Source organism: Ambystoma mexicanum, chromosome 12, assembly GCF_040938575.1.
Source record: "Ambystoma mexicanum isolate Mex_15411 chromosome 12, UKY_AmexF1_1, whole genome shotgun sequence".
NCBI classification, from domain to species: domain Eukaryota; kingdom Metazoa; phylum Chordata; class Amphibia; order Caudata; family Ambystomatidae; genus Ambystoma; species Ambystoma mexicanum.
In genome coordinates, this window is record NC_090936.1 from 980,062,679 (window position 1) to 980,080,324 (window position 17,646).

Genomic DNA, 17,646 nt, shown 5'->3' on the forward strand with positions numbered 1-17,646 from the left:
AGCTCCTCATCTGACACCTGGGTGAGCCTACATCCTTCTGCTAATGCTATCACAGCCCTCCATGCTCTTCCTTCTCTGTCTTGGGCATGTACAGCAATGTAATCAGCTGTTGCAATAATGCTCTCAATGTCCATTAGAACCACCTTTCCTTCTGGTTCATTAACAGGTGTTTCTGGTCTGAACAGATAGGCTGCTGGCCTCCTCCATATTTTCCCTTCTATCCCTGGCATCCATGCAATTGCCATATCTGTTCCATACTGAAATAGTTCGCCGTCTACTGGCTCCGCCCTAATCGCTGTCTGTCCGCAGTATGCTTGCATAATCTGTCGTGCTGTGAGCATGTTAATCCCTGGAGTAGAGCAAATTATGCCGTCCTCAGTAAAGGAGATCGTCATATTCAACCTGTTCATTATGTCTCTCCCCAGTATATTTACTGGTGAGGCACTATAATATAGAAGTGGAACTGACAGATCATAATCTCCAATAGATAAGGGAATGTTATCAGTAAAGGGAACCAACCCTCTAGCCCCAGAGAATCCTTGGGTGTTCATGGCTTCGCCTGACATCTTGAATTTACCTTCCCTTATGCAAGACCGGGTCGCCCCGGTGTCAACAAGGAATGATAATTTTTTGTCACCTATCGTTACCTCTATGCGTGGTTCTCCGCACTATTAGGTGTTACTGACAGGATGGGACACACCAAGGCCGTCTGTGGGCTGTCCTATTGAGGGTACAACTACTGGCCATTTCCGGTATAAGGGTTGTGTCCCAAAACCGTCACTCTACCCAGTTGTGTTTGTGGTGCTTGGGGTTGTTGTGTCATCGCTACCTGTTGTTGTGGCAGTGAATATATTTGTGGCTGTTGTTGTGTTAATTGTTGTTGTTGTTCATTTCCCTGTTGCAACGTCTGCTGTTGTGGTAGGCCCTGCTGCTCCTGTGAGGGCCTTGGTTGTCCCTGATCACTCCATGATGGTGTTCCTGGTTTAACTCTACACGTGCGTGACATGTGCCCTAATAGTCCACAGCTCCAACACACCAGTGGTTCCCTACTCTGCCATGGAAAGCTCCCTGCGTTGTCCTGGTATACTGGTTGCCCTGTGGGGTAGGAATTTCGAAGTCATCCCACCTGCTGTTGGGTGCTATATCCGTATCCTCTCCCTCTCATAATTCCTCCTCTCCCCCTGTTATAATTATAGTACCCTGCTCCTGCCATTGTATGTCCTCCCCCCATGTTGGTCGTGTATGGTTGGATTGGCGGCGCTTGTTGTGTCATAGCCGGTGAAGGTGGCATTTGGGAGGAATCTTGTGCAGCTACTATTTGTGTGGGGCTTTGGGTCATTGTTGTAGGCGTAGTTATTAGTGCCCCTTCCATTGGATATTTAGTAAGCTTTTTCTGTACTAGTTTAGCCTCTTCCGTTTTCCTGTCCTCTTCCTTTTGTTTCATTTTTCCTTGCCATGTCCTGCAATGATGCACTATAGTCAGCTGTATTTCTGGCCATGGTTTTGCTTCCATTCCCACTACTTTCTTTAGTTGTTTCTGAACTCCTTCTGGGAGCCCTTGTACCAGTATATGGTAAAATATTGCTGGTGTTTTATCCCATTGTTCTCTAGTTTCCATGCGCCACTTCTCTTGGATTTCCTGGATATAATCAACAGGATCTTCGTTCTCACGCATCTTGCAGGAGGTAATTGCTCCTATGTCTGATGTGTCTGGGTACTGTACCCTCAGTGCCTGCCATAGTGCATGTCTGCAGTTTGCGAATGGTGCCCAATCATGCGATGTGTTTGTTATTGTTACCCCATGGAATCCCGCTCTCTCCAAATGTCATCCGCTCTATCCCCTAATATTGATATTAAAAGGCCCTTTACATCTCCTACTGCCAGTTTCTGTCCTGCGGTGTGTTTTTCCATTTCATATATCCATTTACCCGCACCTCCACTTAATGATGGGAGCCTGCATTTTATATTTTCTTTATCGGTATGCTTCCAAGGGACATACTGTGGTCTAACCCCTCCTCTCTCCAAAAGTGGCATTAAGTTATGTCTTGTTTCATCCTTTGTGTTCCATAATATCGAGTCCTCACACCCTTCCTCCTCTTCTCTTTCTTCTACATCTTCAACTTCGTCCATATTTCCCCTGCTCGTAACTCTTTCCTCTCCATCTTTTCCCCTTCTTCCGTCATTTCCTGTATTTAATGTGGGCATGTGAATCCGTCTTTCCTGCCTGCGACTAGGGAGGTCTCTAAACCGACATGCATAGGGTGTCAGTTCGTTTGTGAAGGGCGCGAGTTTTATTTTGCGTAACGAGCGTGAGGTGGTTGAGCATGTAGGGTGCGATGGGGGAGGGTGTGGTGGGGATGGTGTGGCCTCATGTGCCTGTCTTTCCGCTATTCCTTGCTCTCCCTCCTCACTTTCACCCAGCTCTTCCTTTCTCCTACTGATCCATGGTGAGTCTGTGTTGGTCCGGGTGATGTATAGTTTATCTAAGCTTTCCCTCTCGCTGTTTCTTCCTTCCTTTTCCACTCCTTCTTCTTCCTCGCTACAAAAGCTATTCGTAAACGGTACCCCCCACTCGGTCTTTTTCCCCTTAATCGTTACTGTTTGTAAGTCTATTAGGTCCAGTTCTCCTTTTCCTCCTTCATCAAACGCTCCCCTTTGTGTTGATGTTGTTGCCACTTCTGTATTTCTACATACATCCCCCCATGCTCTACTCTCCCTTCTCCTATCTTCTCTTTCTCCTTCATTTCTCTCCTCCATCTCCCTACTATTTTCCTCCCTTTTCCTTTTTAATTCCTCCATCACTTCACTTCTCATCTTTTCCAATATTCTTTCATCCTCTTTTTTCCTTTCCCATTTCTCCCTTTCCCTTTCTACTATACCCTCTAACACGCTCCCTTCTTCGTATTTCTTAGTTGTTTCTGATAGCAGCCTCCTCTTCCACATTGCCATTTCTTTTTCTTTTTCTTCTTCTTCCCTTTTCTTTTCTCGCAGCACTACTCTTGATACTCTTTCTGCTGCTGCTTTTACCCTTTCAGCTTCTCTCCTTTGCTCCTCAGTTCGTTCCCTTATTTTTTCCAATTCGTTCTTACCTTCTTTCCTTTCCCTCGCTCTCTCTCTCTACTCCCTCTCGAGCTGCTTAATCAATTCATTCTGCTCATCCCTTAATTTTGCTAGTCGTTCCTCCAAAATCTCTTCCTTTTGTCTTAACAGCTCTTCCCCCCTTATTTGACTCTCCCTGGCATTATCCTCGTCTGTTTTCTTTACTACCTCCTTCTCTTCTCCTGTTAATGAACCTCGTAATTTTAATAATATCTGGGCAGCTACCCACTCATCATTTCCTATTTCCACAGTCTGGTCTTCTCCGGTCCACCCCTCCCCTGCTGGCACCTTCCTATGAGCTACATATGGTGGAGGGCTGTATGCCGGGTTCGAGTATCCCTCAGCCGCCCTTAACTGTCCTCTTTCTATTTCTCCTAATTCTCTTAAAGGGTACAACCCCCTTCCTTCTGCTTTCACTCCCTTTGCTAGGGGTATATCGTTGCTCGGTTCCTGTTTTATTTCATCTGTTTTATTATTCTTTTCTCCCCCCTCTCCTCTGTTTCCCGTGTTCTTTTGGTCCTCACTCCCCTGTTTCCCATCCTCTCCTTCCTCCTTAATCTCTTTATCTTCCGGTATTTCCCCCATGGTGAACATTCCATTTGGTCCTTGTCGGGACCCCTGGAACATCCTCCATAAGTTAAACACCTCCACGTGGTTTGCCAACTTCTTCCCTTTATATGTATTGTGCAGATGGTTTAATAATGAATGTTGGACATATGGATCGAAGCTACCATTAGGCGGCCACGGTGTCAGCATTTTGTTATCCGTCCCCTGGGTCCATTCTATGCTATACTTAATCAGTTTCTCCCTATGGGGTGGCAGTGTTGTGCATATGTGTTGTAGTGGGGTAGTGAGGGTGTTCCCCCACCCTCCCGATCTTGTCCCGTATGACATAGTAGCGCTCCACTTGCTACCCTTCCCCTATCTGGTAGCAGTTTATCTCACTAGTAGTTTTCAATATACAACCTTATATCGTTACCTGGCCCCGTATGTTTGGGGACTTACGATAGTCCGCTAAGGAAAATTATATAAAAAATATAGTATGTTACATTTGTATATTTTCTCCTGTCTTTCTTTCTTTATACAACACCCTTACGGCCCCCTGCGGCCGAGGCGCACGTAGCCCCCTGCGGCTGCGTACCCCTTATGACGTTCTTGTACAGTCGTCCTAATTTCACATGCTCCACCCCCTTCTACACTTGCCGTGGCCGGCGTTCTCCGTGCGCAGCCACGTTCCCTGTTTTCGCCTTTCCCCGATCAACTCAGTTACCGTTTATCTCCGTTTCCACTCCCTTACCACACTTCTCTTCCCCATCACTCTTAAAATGGAGATGCCTTGTGTTCGCGATATCCTATGAAAGCCCTACTGGTGACGTCACCGACCTCTTCGAGCTATTGGTAAGTTTTTCATATATTCTTTTAAGTTCAAAATACACTTGCAATCTATCCCCGTTACCCTTACAGCTGTCTTCCTGTCACTCCTGGAACAAGGTAATCAAATCAATAATATAATCGGACTGCGCACGCTGCGTCGCCTCGCGTGTGATACGCCCCTCGACAGGAGGGCTTAACCAGCCAATTATCTTCCGTATTGGGCAACTACCTAGCCACCGCCTACAGGGAAATGTCATCTACCTATCGAGTTTCTTGCTCGAACAATAGGGATCCTCATCTACTCATTGATCAATAAATGCCAAATCGTAGGAAACCACACACACACACACACCCTTACACGTAGTCGCGACCTAGGCCAATCAGTGTCTACGAGCGGCCGCACGTGATGTTTTCGTGCTCCGCCCCCTCCCTTCGCGTAACGTAGCCGACTGCCCTCGCACTTGTTCGGCTACCATTCATTCCATTTCCAACACTAAATTGTCAAACCTTCGCCGCGCACCTGTGTAACACCTCCCGCCTCCCGTATTTAATTCCTCCCCCCTCCCTCACAATTTCACATTGCTTGTTGTGCGTGGCATGCTCACCAAGTTCTCTTGATGCGGGGCCGCTCGACTGCGTGCACCCCTCCAAGCGGCTCGTCACCTCCCCTCGTCTGGACCACGTCTGGACACTCGCCAACCGCGGGTGGGATACTTCTCAACCGGCTCCCGAGGGCCAATATCCGGATTGCGCTGTCCGGTCTTCTCGCAGCTCCGCGATGGTCCTGTAGTCCTCAGAAGGGGGCGACGGCAGAGGGGGCCGCGCCGCCGGGCCTCCTCGCAACTGGAGTGCCTGGAAAAAGCAAAAATGAAAAAAGGCGGATCTTAAACAGATCTCAGCAGTGCCTCCAACTTGTCGGGGGGGGAAATTCTGCCGGGGTCGGCCGGGCCGTCCGCAGACCTCCGGGCAAGGAGGCCACAACTCCTCCCGTATATCCCAGAAGAGATAGAGTATGAGACACACACAAGAAGCAAGGTGACTCTGCTGTTTATTATACAAAAACGGCAGGGATGGGTCAAGGATCGTACGCGTCCGTCCTGACACACACACAATCGTGGGCTCGCAGGCCCTTTTTACCTTAGTATGACGCGCTACTTGCGTCACCTTAGAAAGTTAGCAAAAAACCTATCGCCACTCTTAATTGGTTGCTCGAGTGGTAGGGTTAGTATAGCATACGTATAGAGAACAATATTAGTGGACAAGGGTTAGTCAGGTGATATATCTGGGTTGTCCTTACAATTAGATACATGAGAATTGTTACATGAAGACTCCTGATGATTGGTTAATGTTAATGGCGTCAGTGATAAGAGCCCCATGTTCTGATTGGTTCGCCCACGAGCTTCCCAGCCTGGGACCATCGCTGTTCCCAGCTCTTGGTGTACCTGTCATTTGCAACAATGTTTCACTATGAGTACGTGCAGACAATGTGAGGACTTATTCATGAGCTGGAAAGCCGACTACTCCCACTGTCGCAGATGTCCATTGACCCTTTTAAGTGTATCTGCCTGTGTCTTGTAATGAGGGATCCAGACGTCTTCTTTCTCCTGGGCTTGGCATCCTGTCAGGTTCGGCTTGGTCACGTGAGGTGGGACCGTGTTTGAGGCAGAATTCTGCACAATTAATATTGTTTTTCCACTGTGTGCCTGGTTTAATTTGCAGGTGCGAATTTAACGTTGGTGCGCGGCGTGCGAGGTTGCAACATCGTGCCATTGATGGTCTGCCTTTGGAATGTGGGTTTGCAACATTACGACCTTGGCTGTCTGCTTTCGCCAGGCACATTCTGCAGGATCAGCAACCTGACTTTTGTTCTTTTAACGTCCATGGGAGCTCTTGCTTGCGGCCTACTTAGGCCTGGTGTATAGGTGGAACCGTTTGGTGCACAGGCGCTTTAGGTTATAGTATCATATTGTCTTATGACCAGTATCGTGTCTTCGTTATATTTCTCATTATGGCACCTGGGTTTGGGAGAAGCGTAAGCAAGCTCTTTAGATGAGTTCATGATGCGTCTTGCGTTTCTGCATTTTGAGAGCCTATGTGGAAAATAATAAAGATGCACGTCCGTGAGTATGTCTGTCGCCTACGTCATAGCACTGGGTATATTCTTCGTGTAGATTGGTGCGGGAGTGTCCAGTGTGTATATTAGCACAGGTGTGCTGACCGTTGGCTAGGTCGTCATGGCATCTCTAACGACGTGTAGGTTTTAGTCTAGTTGATCCGTGCCGCAGGTATCGGCATGGGCAGGGCGGGCTGCTGGGCAGGCAGATGGACACATCCGTATGTTTCTGTACCAGGGTATTTGGTTGTCTGGTAGATGGGCAAACTCTTCTCGTGGCGGGTGTCTGGGCCTTGATCCTTTAGGCCAGGCGCGAGAGGGGAAGGACGGGAGCCTGTTTTTCCATTCTCCCACTTCAACTTGACAAATTCAAGAAAGTATCTCTTGCCTAAGTTTGCAAATGTGCTCTTAATGTAGCAATCATGGCACTGATTGGGTGAAGCCAGCATTAAAATGGTTCTGGCAGCGGTAACACTGGATGATATGTAGTGTCATGTTGTACATCAATACACAGACACTGGATTGTCTCTATATAATTATGAATTGAATATATTTATATTAAGTACAGGGATGCTGAGGTGAGCCCTGCTTCCTCCGTCCTCCTTTCCAATGGTCGCCCTTCTCATTCCATCCTCTGTCATCTACTGTGGAAGCCTGCCATGTGATCACATTCTGAAGGCACGATACCACACATGCCCTTTTCCTTCTAAAGGAACTCTTCTCCGGACTTTCACTACTGAGTATAGTCTTCCAGGTATCTCGGCCTTCGGTAACCCCTTCCAAACCTTGATGTAGACAGTGACATGTCTGTTTCATTTGACAAGGAAAACCCACTACTATTTCCTTTGTTCTCACTCACATTTTTTCTGGCGCACTCGAGTTCACCATGCCTTGTACTCTAAACCATCACTCTCTCTAAATGTTATTCTCTGTTCTCACAGCATGTTTGAAAAGATCTACCACTTTAATCAGCCTAAACCACTGACATCCATCTTCTCTCAACACAGCAGGCAATTTGATTCTAACCCAGCCACCCACATGTGGGGGACAGCATTTCTCGAAATGTTTATTATCTTGCATCACCCTGTTTTTTATCTGTCTCTCGCTGATATTTTCTCTCACACCATCCAACACAACTACCAACATCCATTTCCATCTGGCTTCCATCTAGCAATAGGCACAGAATCTGTCATGATTTCACACCTGGATGGCCTAGCTCTTCTCCAGGAATGTGGAGAGGTGGGAGTATTAGTTCCCATGGATCTCTGCGCAGTATTTGATATTGTGGGTCATGGCATTCTGTTGGTTCGTCTTGAGCAGGCAGGTGTCACAGGGTCTTTATTGGCATGGTTTGGTTCTTTTCTTGCAGAACAAATCCATACCATTTCTTTCCAGGTTTGTCAATCTCTGATCTCTAGAGTGTCTTGTGGGGTCCCCCAAGGATCAGCCTTGTCCCCCTCCTTTTTAACTTGTATGTGCGCCTATTGGCAGACCTGATTGCGGCGTACAGAGTCCTTTTTACACCTATGCCGATGACACTTAATTAGTGTTTCGGCTAGACTCCCCACCAACTGAACCCTTTAGTAAACTCTGAAACTGCCTCCATAGCATAGGCAAGTGGATATCCGCCAATTGGCTACAGCTGAACGGAGACAAAACAGAAGTTTTGGTGTTTGGAATTCCCAATTTTGGCCGGACTCACTTGGCCCATGCCCAGCAGTATGTGCATCTGTAAAAAGCCTTGGGGTAAAGCTTTTACCTAGTGGCTCACGGGAAGCACAGATATTGGCTGTCTGTAATGCGGGGTTTGGGAAACTCAAGGGTTTGGGGAAGATCCTGCCTCTGTTACCTGCAGGCAGTCGAACTATGTTGGTTACGTCAACCATAATGGGATCGCTGGACTAATGCAAAGGGATGTATTTGGGGCAGCCCAAATATCAGATACAAAGTTTGCAGGCTATCCAGAAAGCAGGAGCTAGACTGGCACTTAGTGCACCTCGTCTTACCTCCTCTGCTGCTTTGCTGCACCAGCTCCACTTTCTTCCAGTTGTGGCTCGGATTAAGTTTGAGATCCTCTGTGTCATGCACCGGGCTCTCTATGCCATAGGTCCAACCTATTTGAAGAAAAAGATAGAAAGTTACCATTCAGTTAGGCAACTGCGTACATCCTCTCAGCTACTTCTCAACGTACCTAGGTATCAGCATGCCTGATTGAGAGGCCGTTCTTTTCAGTAATGGCCCCTGCACTATGGAATTTGCTCCCATTCTATTTGAAAACCATTGAGGAGTTTTTCCCTTTTTGCAGGGCACTTAAAACCCACCTGTTCTAACTAATCAGGGTGTTCCACATTTCTAAATAAATAAATAATTCTGGTCACACCACCTATCCAACCCGGAAACAACTTAGTTCTGGCCTTTCTCCCTCTGCTATGATCGAAAGGAGACACTCCAGGTGTGCTGTGTGCTGTGAATCTATGAGCCGCCATTGTCCTCTTCACAGCTTCCTTCCAATTTTTCCCATTAGACCTCTTCCCATCTAATGGCCTCTTTGATTACTGGTCTTGTCTACAATGGCCCTCTCCTTAAAGTACTCCCCCATTTCTCTTGACTTGAATTGAGAATCACTGTCTATCAGAATCACGTCCAGATAACCATCACGGACACACAACTCTTCTCAAAATGCAATCACTCTCCCAGTCGTAACATGTGGAGTCCTCAACAACTCTGCCCATCTGGTTAGCAGCTCTATAACTACAATACAATATGTCTGACAGCCACCACTCCATGTATGTCCAATCACTTCAATTGCCAGTTTCTCCCATGGTCTTCCTAAGATGTCCATGAGAGCCATTGGACATTTCTCACACACACAAACTTTGTCGCTATAAGTGCAAAGGATATATATTCTAACAATCCTTTACATTTGAGTGTCACACGCTGGCCACCAACAGCTTGAGCTTAGAGCCCTTCGTGTAACGTGCATGCAATGGATGGGGATGCAGAATAACTCCAACACCAAATAATCGAACCATCTCAGGAAGATGCCAATGTTTGCTGTGTTATTATCAATTGTCTAAAACAGGGAGTTACAATGGACATCAACAGATGTTTGCTCAAGCTCTCATTAAATTTCACATAAAAACACATTTATATACTAGAAAATTGTCATAGGTGATGTTATACTACGTGGCAAATGAAAAAAAATCTACGAAGAGTTCTGATAGGCTCAAGGGGAACATCTAAGTATACTTTATATAGGGAATGGGATTGTGATAGGATATCTACTGTCAGGTGAACAACTTATGGCTACCTCTAAAACATATCATCTTCAAAACTATTAAGTACATGGAATATCATTGGCTCTCAAACTATAAGGCCCTTAGTTACATGGCCCTCTACAATTGGTTGCATGCTCGTGCCATGTCTGGAACATTCGGTTCACTTAGTAGCACATGAGCTCAGACCCAGATGCCAGGTGGTCGACTTGACTTTACCTCCCCCCCAATTAAACCAACATCTCTCATCACCCATGCCCTCTGCCATGAAGATTGTCTTTGTACTTGGCCTTGCAAAGTATTCTTGTCTGTGAGAATATAAGGGAGTGCAAGCACGCACTCTAGCTGTTCTAGAACTCCAAGCTCAACTCTATCTCCATCCTTGGCTCACGTGACAGGAGACCACGATTTGGACCATTTTGCAGCATTTAAATGTCTTAAATTGAATATAGCTTGGCAGGCTTGGTGTTCTTTCTTTGCTCCCTAACAAGGGATGATTCAGCTTCTCACATTCACTGCCTTCAAGAATGGATAACCCACCTTTGATGCTTTAACTTTGACACCAGGCCAAACAGCATTGCCATTTGTATCCACGATCTCAGCTAATTCTTGCTGCGACACAGCGCTCAGCCTTTCCTCTTCATGGGTCCGGGCTTACTAATATTTGTGACACCGATGTTCAGTTTCTATACAATGGCAGCCCCACCCAAAGTCTATTCACTAAGTATAGCTAGCTTCTAAGATCACTTAGTCTACTTGCATTGCGGCATCTATACAGTTATTGAACAGCTTGCATTTTCTGCAGTGAGTCACACACGTGCAATCTTCTTTTCCACATGAAAGTTTGCTTGATTCTTAACTTCATCATCAGTTTCTACAAGGTGCATGCATCCTCTTCAGCCAGTATCCACAGTGCATCACGTTCATCTCTCGTGTCGTCACCAGCTCCTCTTTCTCTCGTTCTTCATATTCCTTCAGGTAGTTCCTCCATCAGATTGTCATCTCTTTTGGAATACATTTGATAAGGTTTTCTCAGAATATTCATTGTGGTATGGTCACAACTGCTGGTGTCAAGCATGGCACTATCTCAAGCTTCCAACATACAGGAGGTAGGGGGTGGGATTTCCTGCAGAGGCATAACTGATCCTCTACAAGCTGTTCTGTATTCTACATTTAGTCTTCACAATTCATTGATGACTTTTATATCCAAGATGTATCAACTTCTCCCTGATTCCTTCTGGTGGTATCAGTTTATCTCCTCTCATCAAAATACCATTTTGGACACAGTTCATTTCTTACATTCCAGAAAGCTTCCAATCCTGATCTTTGTACAGTCTCTTTACTCAATCTTCCCTCCATAAATCCTTGATGATGATGCTCATAATAGTATCTTCTAACACTTCTTTGCCCCATTCCTGCTTCGAAATTGATAGCTCTGGCTCTTCACAATTCACATCTTGATCTTCACTATTACCCTTGGTCTCTAAAATTGTTGTCATTAGAGACAAACAATCTGCCGCATAATTCTCAGGAATGCATGTCACTGTAAAGTCAAATTATTGTAATCTGGACACCCATCTTCTTATTCTTCCTGATACTTTGTCCAGACCCTTCTTAGAAAACACTTCAGCCAATGGCTTATGGTAAGTGTGCAACTGAAATCTGGTTCCCCAGAAAAAACTCCTGAATTTGTCGGCAGCCCATCTGAAAGCTAAAACCTCCTTCTCTATGGCCACATATGCTTTCTCTGAATCTTTCATCAAACATTACACAATTTGGCATGATCATATGTTGTATTGTTCCAATCAAATCCTTTTTGGGTGAATTTCCTTCCTTGGAGATTACATGCCCCAAATAGTCAATGTCCTTCCTGTTGATCTTTGACTTATCCTCACTGAGAGTCATTCCAACATCATGTAGCTTTTTGAGAAATCTTCCCAGTCTTTTATCACGTTCCTTTTTGCTTTCTGCATACACCACAATGTCGTCTTGGAAGAAAACAACACCGTCTTCTCCATTACATATTCTGTACATCATTTTCTGGAATGCTGAAGCCACAGATAGGAGACCAAATGGCATCCTGTGGTATTGAAACAGGCCTTTAGGTATTATAAATGCAGTAAAATGCCTAGTTTCCTTATGCAATTTAACTTGATGATACACAGATGTAAGGTCGAGTGTTGAAATCCATTCTTGAATGTTGGATAGGGGATACCTTTCTGGAATCACACATTTATTGAGTTCTCTCAGGTGAACACAAATTCTGATCTTTCCTGAGCTCTTCCTCCCAACGACTAGAGGTGACACCCATTCCAAAGCATCAATACTCTCTATGAGTCTCTGTTCCTCCAATTGTTTCAACTCCTGCCTCACTTCATCTCATAGACAACATAGACATCAGAATACTGTGAAGTTTCTGGACTACTGGTTTGCAATCTTGATTAAGCATTATGCGATGTGGGAATCCTCTTAGACGATCTATCTCCTCTTTGAATACTTCACATTGTTTTCTCTGAACGTTCTTCTCTGAGGTATCATCCCAAAAACAGACTCAACTGTGTTTGGATACAGCCTGACTTTCAGCAATTTCAGGTGCATTCAACTCAGAAGTAGAGAGGCTCCTTTCTTTGACGAGTATATTCATCCTGTGGCAGATGTTTGGGCAAACTGGGTTGTTAGCCCAATGAAAGGGGCTATCACACCTGGAGCATGTTCTCAAAGTAGCTTGCCCTTTTAACCTTTGTCTGCCTCATCCTCGTTGAACTTCCATGACAAAATCCCTTCTGTTGTCTCGATTGTCCCTGTTTTCAACGTTGTACCTGGGCTCTCTGTTATCACTGTTCCACTTTCTTCTCACACTCTGATTGTTTACCACTGCAAGTGATTCCTCACTGAACTGTTGAGCATTATCTGGGGCAGCTTTAACTATAATTTCTTTCACCATGCCTTCTATAGTATTTACACACTTCTCTGTGCGCTCAATCTCCTTGGCCTTTCATCGAACAGTCTCCAAATGTGGATCTTCCTCCATCCATAGCTTTCGTGGACTTTACTATTCTGCATTCTATTATAAACTGATCCCTCAATCTTTCTTCTAGTTATTGACTGAATTTATTTGTCCTGGCTAGCTTCCGTAAAGCTGTGATGTTTTGCTCTACACGTTCTCCCTCTTCCTGTATGTGCTTTCCAAATTTGTATCATTCGAGGATAGTACTTAATTTATTTATAGTGGTTGCTCATCTTCTTTATAGACTTTTTGTACTCATTCATGTCCCCACTTTCATCAGCCGTCAAATCAAGCAGGTCTTCACATTTCTCGTGGACTGCCATTCCCAGACAATGTAGAAAAATAAATGTTTTTCTCTCCACACTTTAATTGGTGCCACACAACACATCAGCATAAGGTTTGAACGCCTTAAGCGACCTTTTCCATGGTAAAGTAGATACACCAACATCTGGTAGAAACATTGCTGTTGGAAGCACACTGTGCATGGCCATGTCTCCTTCACCCCTTGGGGTAGCCGTGATGAGCGTTCACAATAAGGTAATGCTAGCTTCTTGATTTTTGTCCAACTTTAAACTAGATCAATCCAGCATCATAAGTAACATTGTCCACTTGAATAGTCAATGAGGGACATTTTTTAAAAGTACTGGGACGAGGAGGAGGCCCTATGCGCAACGCAGAGCCAATGTGGAGTGCCTATCCATACAAAACGGCAGCATGTCACGTGAACGTCCATCATGTTCCTCTTCTCTAATGATTTCGATTCGCCATCGGTAACCGAAAATAGCTGTGCAGTCTCACAGGAAACAGTTGCGCTGCTCTCACCCTAGGCAGCAGGTGACCTCTGCTTAATTCCCTTAAGCCCATGAATGCAGCAGGTCCGAGACACCTCTGAGGTTACAAACTTGATAAGTAAGTTATGGCTCGTCGCCACTATGTAGTGTCACGTTGTACATCAGTACACTGGCACTGGATTCTTTATTTGTTTGTTTCTTTATTTGTATAGCGCACCAGACCCTAAGGTATCAGGGCACAGCGGTTATAAAGGAAGTTCACAGCTTGGTATACAGAGATAAGTTACATATGGAAAAACAAATGTAGAATAAAATCAGGTAACAGGGTGCAAAGGTTACACAGGTTCACAACTTGCTATACAGAGATAAGTTAAAGTGGCAAACAAATAAAGAATAGAATCAGGTACAGGTAAGCCATAACGAAGTGGTACACACAAAGATGAGCGCACTAGCAGGAGTACTATGTTAGAATCTGATAGCAGCATCGTGATAGATTAAATGTCAGGAAGAGGGGATTGTTTCTATATAATTATTTATTGAATATATGTATATAAAGTATGCGGACACTGATGCAAGCCCTGCTTCCTCCGTCCTCCTTTCCAATGGTCTCCATTCTCGTTCCACCCTCTGCCATCCGCCCTGGAAGCCTGCCATGTCATCAAATTCTGAAAGCACAATAACATAATAAACATATTAGGCACAGCCAGTATGAAAAGGTTTTATAGTGGCAATACTGGCATATATTGGGTGCAGCCATCATGAAAATGTTTCACAGTGTCAATGCGGCAGCCATTTGGCACAGTGAGCATGGAAGTGGGCTCCTAAAGTAGGAACACATATATTGGGCACAGCCAGCAAAAACATTGTTTACAGTGGACACTGGCATACATTGGTCATAGCTAGAATGAAGGTGGGTGATGGAGAAAAGCTGGGCTGACAGGTGTGCACACAAGCACCAATGGCGTCCCTATCCTTGCAGCGTCACAGTGCTCAAGAGCGGGGGACATGATGAAGAATGTTGTAAGGGTTACCCTGCAGATTCAGTGGTGCAATGGCTGCTTCTTATTAGCAGTCAATAGAGCTATTAGTTTAATGGTGTGCTGTAATTGCAAGTACTTGAAAGAAATCTTAGGACCCAGAACCCTAATGGTGGGAGGTGTTGGAAGTCCTCTCAGTAAGCCTTGAGGTACGCCCACCCCACCTGTGGTTTATGGACCCACTAGTAACAGTTGCTACAGAAGTTTCCTCTAAGCTGTACTTTTGTCATCTCTGTACCCTCTTCTGGGAAAATAACCATCAATGTGCGAAGAGCCCCACTGAGATTTTAAAGAAATAAAGGGCCTCATTATGAGTGCGGCGGTAAGGGGTTAACGGCGCCGATAAGGATGCCGGTGCCATTAACCCCTTACTGCCGCATTCCGAGGTCCCTTAGCGGGTCCCACTAAGGCCGCTATTTGCGGGCCCGTTATTAGCTCCCTCCCCATTCCCATTGAGCCCTATGGGGGCTCGAATGGGAATGGGGAAGGGTATTTTGAATGGGGACTTACCGGGTCCTCCAAGGTTGGAATGACCCGGTAAGTCCCCATTCAGAGAACCCGGACACGACTTTGGAGGCAGCCATGGTGCTTATAGCACCATGGCTGCCTCCAAACTCGTAATGAGGCCCAAAAAGTCTCTTGTTCCATTGGTTGTAAGCCACTCAGGAGGTCCTCAATCACAATTTAGCATTGTGTGCCATTACAGAGGAGAATATTCATGTGCATATCGGTCTGATGTCTTCCACAAGGGCTACCCAACCTAAAATGCAGGCAAATAGCCTCTGAGCAACAGTACCAACAGCAACAGAAGACGTGTCTCTGGTCATCACCAGAGAGGTGCAGCTGCCTGTCTGAGGGGCAGGCCTGGACTGGCCTTCAGGGCAACAGGGCAATGCCCGAACCGAAAACACGAAGTGTGGGCCAGTTTATTTGGTCAAATTGCGCCACTTTTTTAGCAAATCTGGGCCAGTCTGATGAGTTACTTCACCACGCGGCTAGTATTTTTGACCATTGTTACTGAATAAATAGTCTTTGAAATGCACAATTTGCATCACATTAAATAAAAAGACTCCACCTTGGGAACTACTCAAACAGTCTGTCATAAAAGGAATGAATTGCCATTTGCAACTGTGAGAACCTTTTTAATTGATGCCTGAGACAATGCTCTGCCCCAGTCCGACCCTGCTGAGGGGCGCTTTCTCGATAAATGCTGGGCGGTCTTGAAGTGGAGTCCCACGAACTGCTTTAAAATGCAGCAGTACTGCTTTGGGGAGCTGGTGCTATCCCTGGAGGGGATCAGATGTACTAAACATTGCCGGCAGCTTCGCGCACCTTCTACCCGTTAGCATTCTGCCTGTTTCCGACTGTAAAGGGCAGATCACGGGTCTACAGGTTGGTTTCCCGAGCCATGAATCTGCAGTCATCTTGGTGCGCCAGTGTTGATTGCTTTGCAAGATAATCCCTAGTGGCTTCGACCCGTTTGACTGATATCATTTGTTTACAGCGGTGTATACATGTAAGGAAGGCTGCCCTCGCAGTCCCCCTACACTGGAGTGAACGTGCTTAGTATCTCCAGCATCTGCAAAGTGTAAGGCCTATGAGGGCGATAAGCAGAGCGGCCTGTGGTCTCCTCTAGGCGCTCCAAACCAGGCCATTCGTCTCTCTTTCTCCCCCCAGCCCACACATGCTAACATAGCTGAATCTAATCGCTGTATCACTCTTCAAACATTAGGCCATCCTGAGGTTAATCAATTAGGCCCTTAATATATTGCATCAAATGTAATCAAATGCTTGCTTTAAATAAGAAATACATTTGTATGTTAAGTGACCCGAAATCTTGGATTGGTCAGAGTTGAACAGACTGACCTGGTACTTTATTGGATAATTTAATTTTCGCTAACCTAGGATCAGAAGTATTAACTGTGAACCGCGCAGGCCAACATTACTTGATTTGCAAATCGTGATTCTCAAAGTGACATGTAAAAAGCACAAGCTAGAAAGAACTGCAACTACATCATTAGCATGCCACCTCTTTCAGATTGCAAACATTCAGAGTGCAATGTTCTGCATGATTCACCAATGTTTACTAACATCAGCATCTCACCTGTCCTCATTTGATGACCTCATGCATCACTGCGTGCGTGAGGGTCCCAGAAGGCCAGACCGGAGGACCACATTGAATGCTGACACACCAGGGCCTCAGATCTCCACCTCAGGAGCGGTGCAAGCCCAGTCAGGGCAGGAAGAACTCGTTCAGAAGAGGAAGCACGTGATGCGTTTTCCAACATCCTAGTGGAGTAGGGGACAGTGGAGCATGGCAAGGTGTTTGGCACAAGTGTAACAAAGGATGTCAAACGCCATGATCATGTGAATGTGGTGGAGGTCAATCTCCAAAAGATAGAAGACACAAAGATATGCTGGCAGAATGTCCACCTCAATGCGAAGGAAAGGCTTGCCAGGTGCCTACATAAAGGATGAGGCCCAGCCATAGGACGCAGGCAACACTCATTGATGAACTTGCTGAGAGTACACTGCCACCGTATGTTATGATATGGCATTTATAACGCGCCTATACACAAGGCGATGGAAGGCCTGCCGGAATACACACGTTATCGGAAAACACCTGAAACTTAGGTAAGACACACCAGATGAGATCTTTTCCCTGTTCTCCCTTCAAGGATAATGTACCCACATGCCAAATAGTATTGTGGCATGGGTTACATGTGCTAAACACCAATCCTTCGGGGCTACTGCTGCTCTCAGGCATTGGACAACGACTACCAGTATTCACAGTGCTGGCCGGTGAATAGCCCTGACTGGCTGCACATGTCACACATGGCAGGGTGCCACTACACAGCTATTCGGTTCTGCTGCTGAAAGGCCAGTGGGAGGAGGTTGAGACAGTGAAGTCCTCATAGTGTGGGCACAGAGTGATCAAGCAGAATGTATA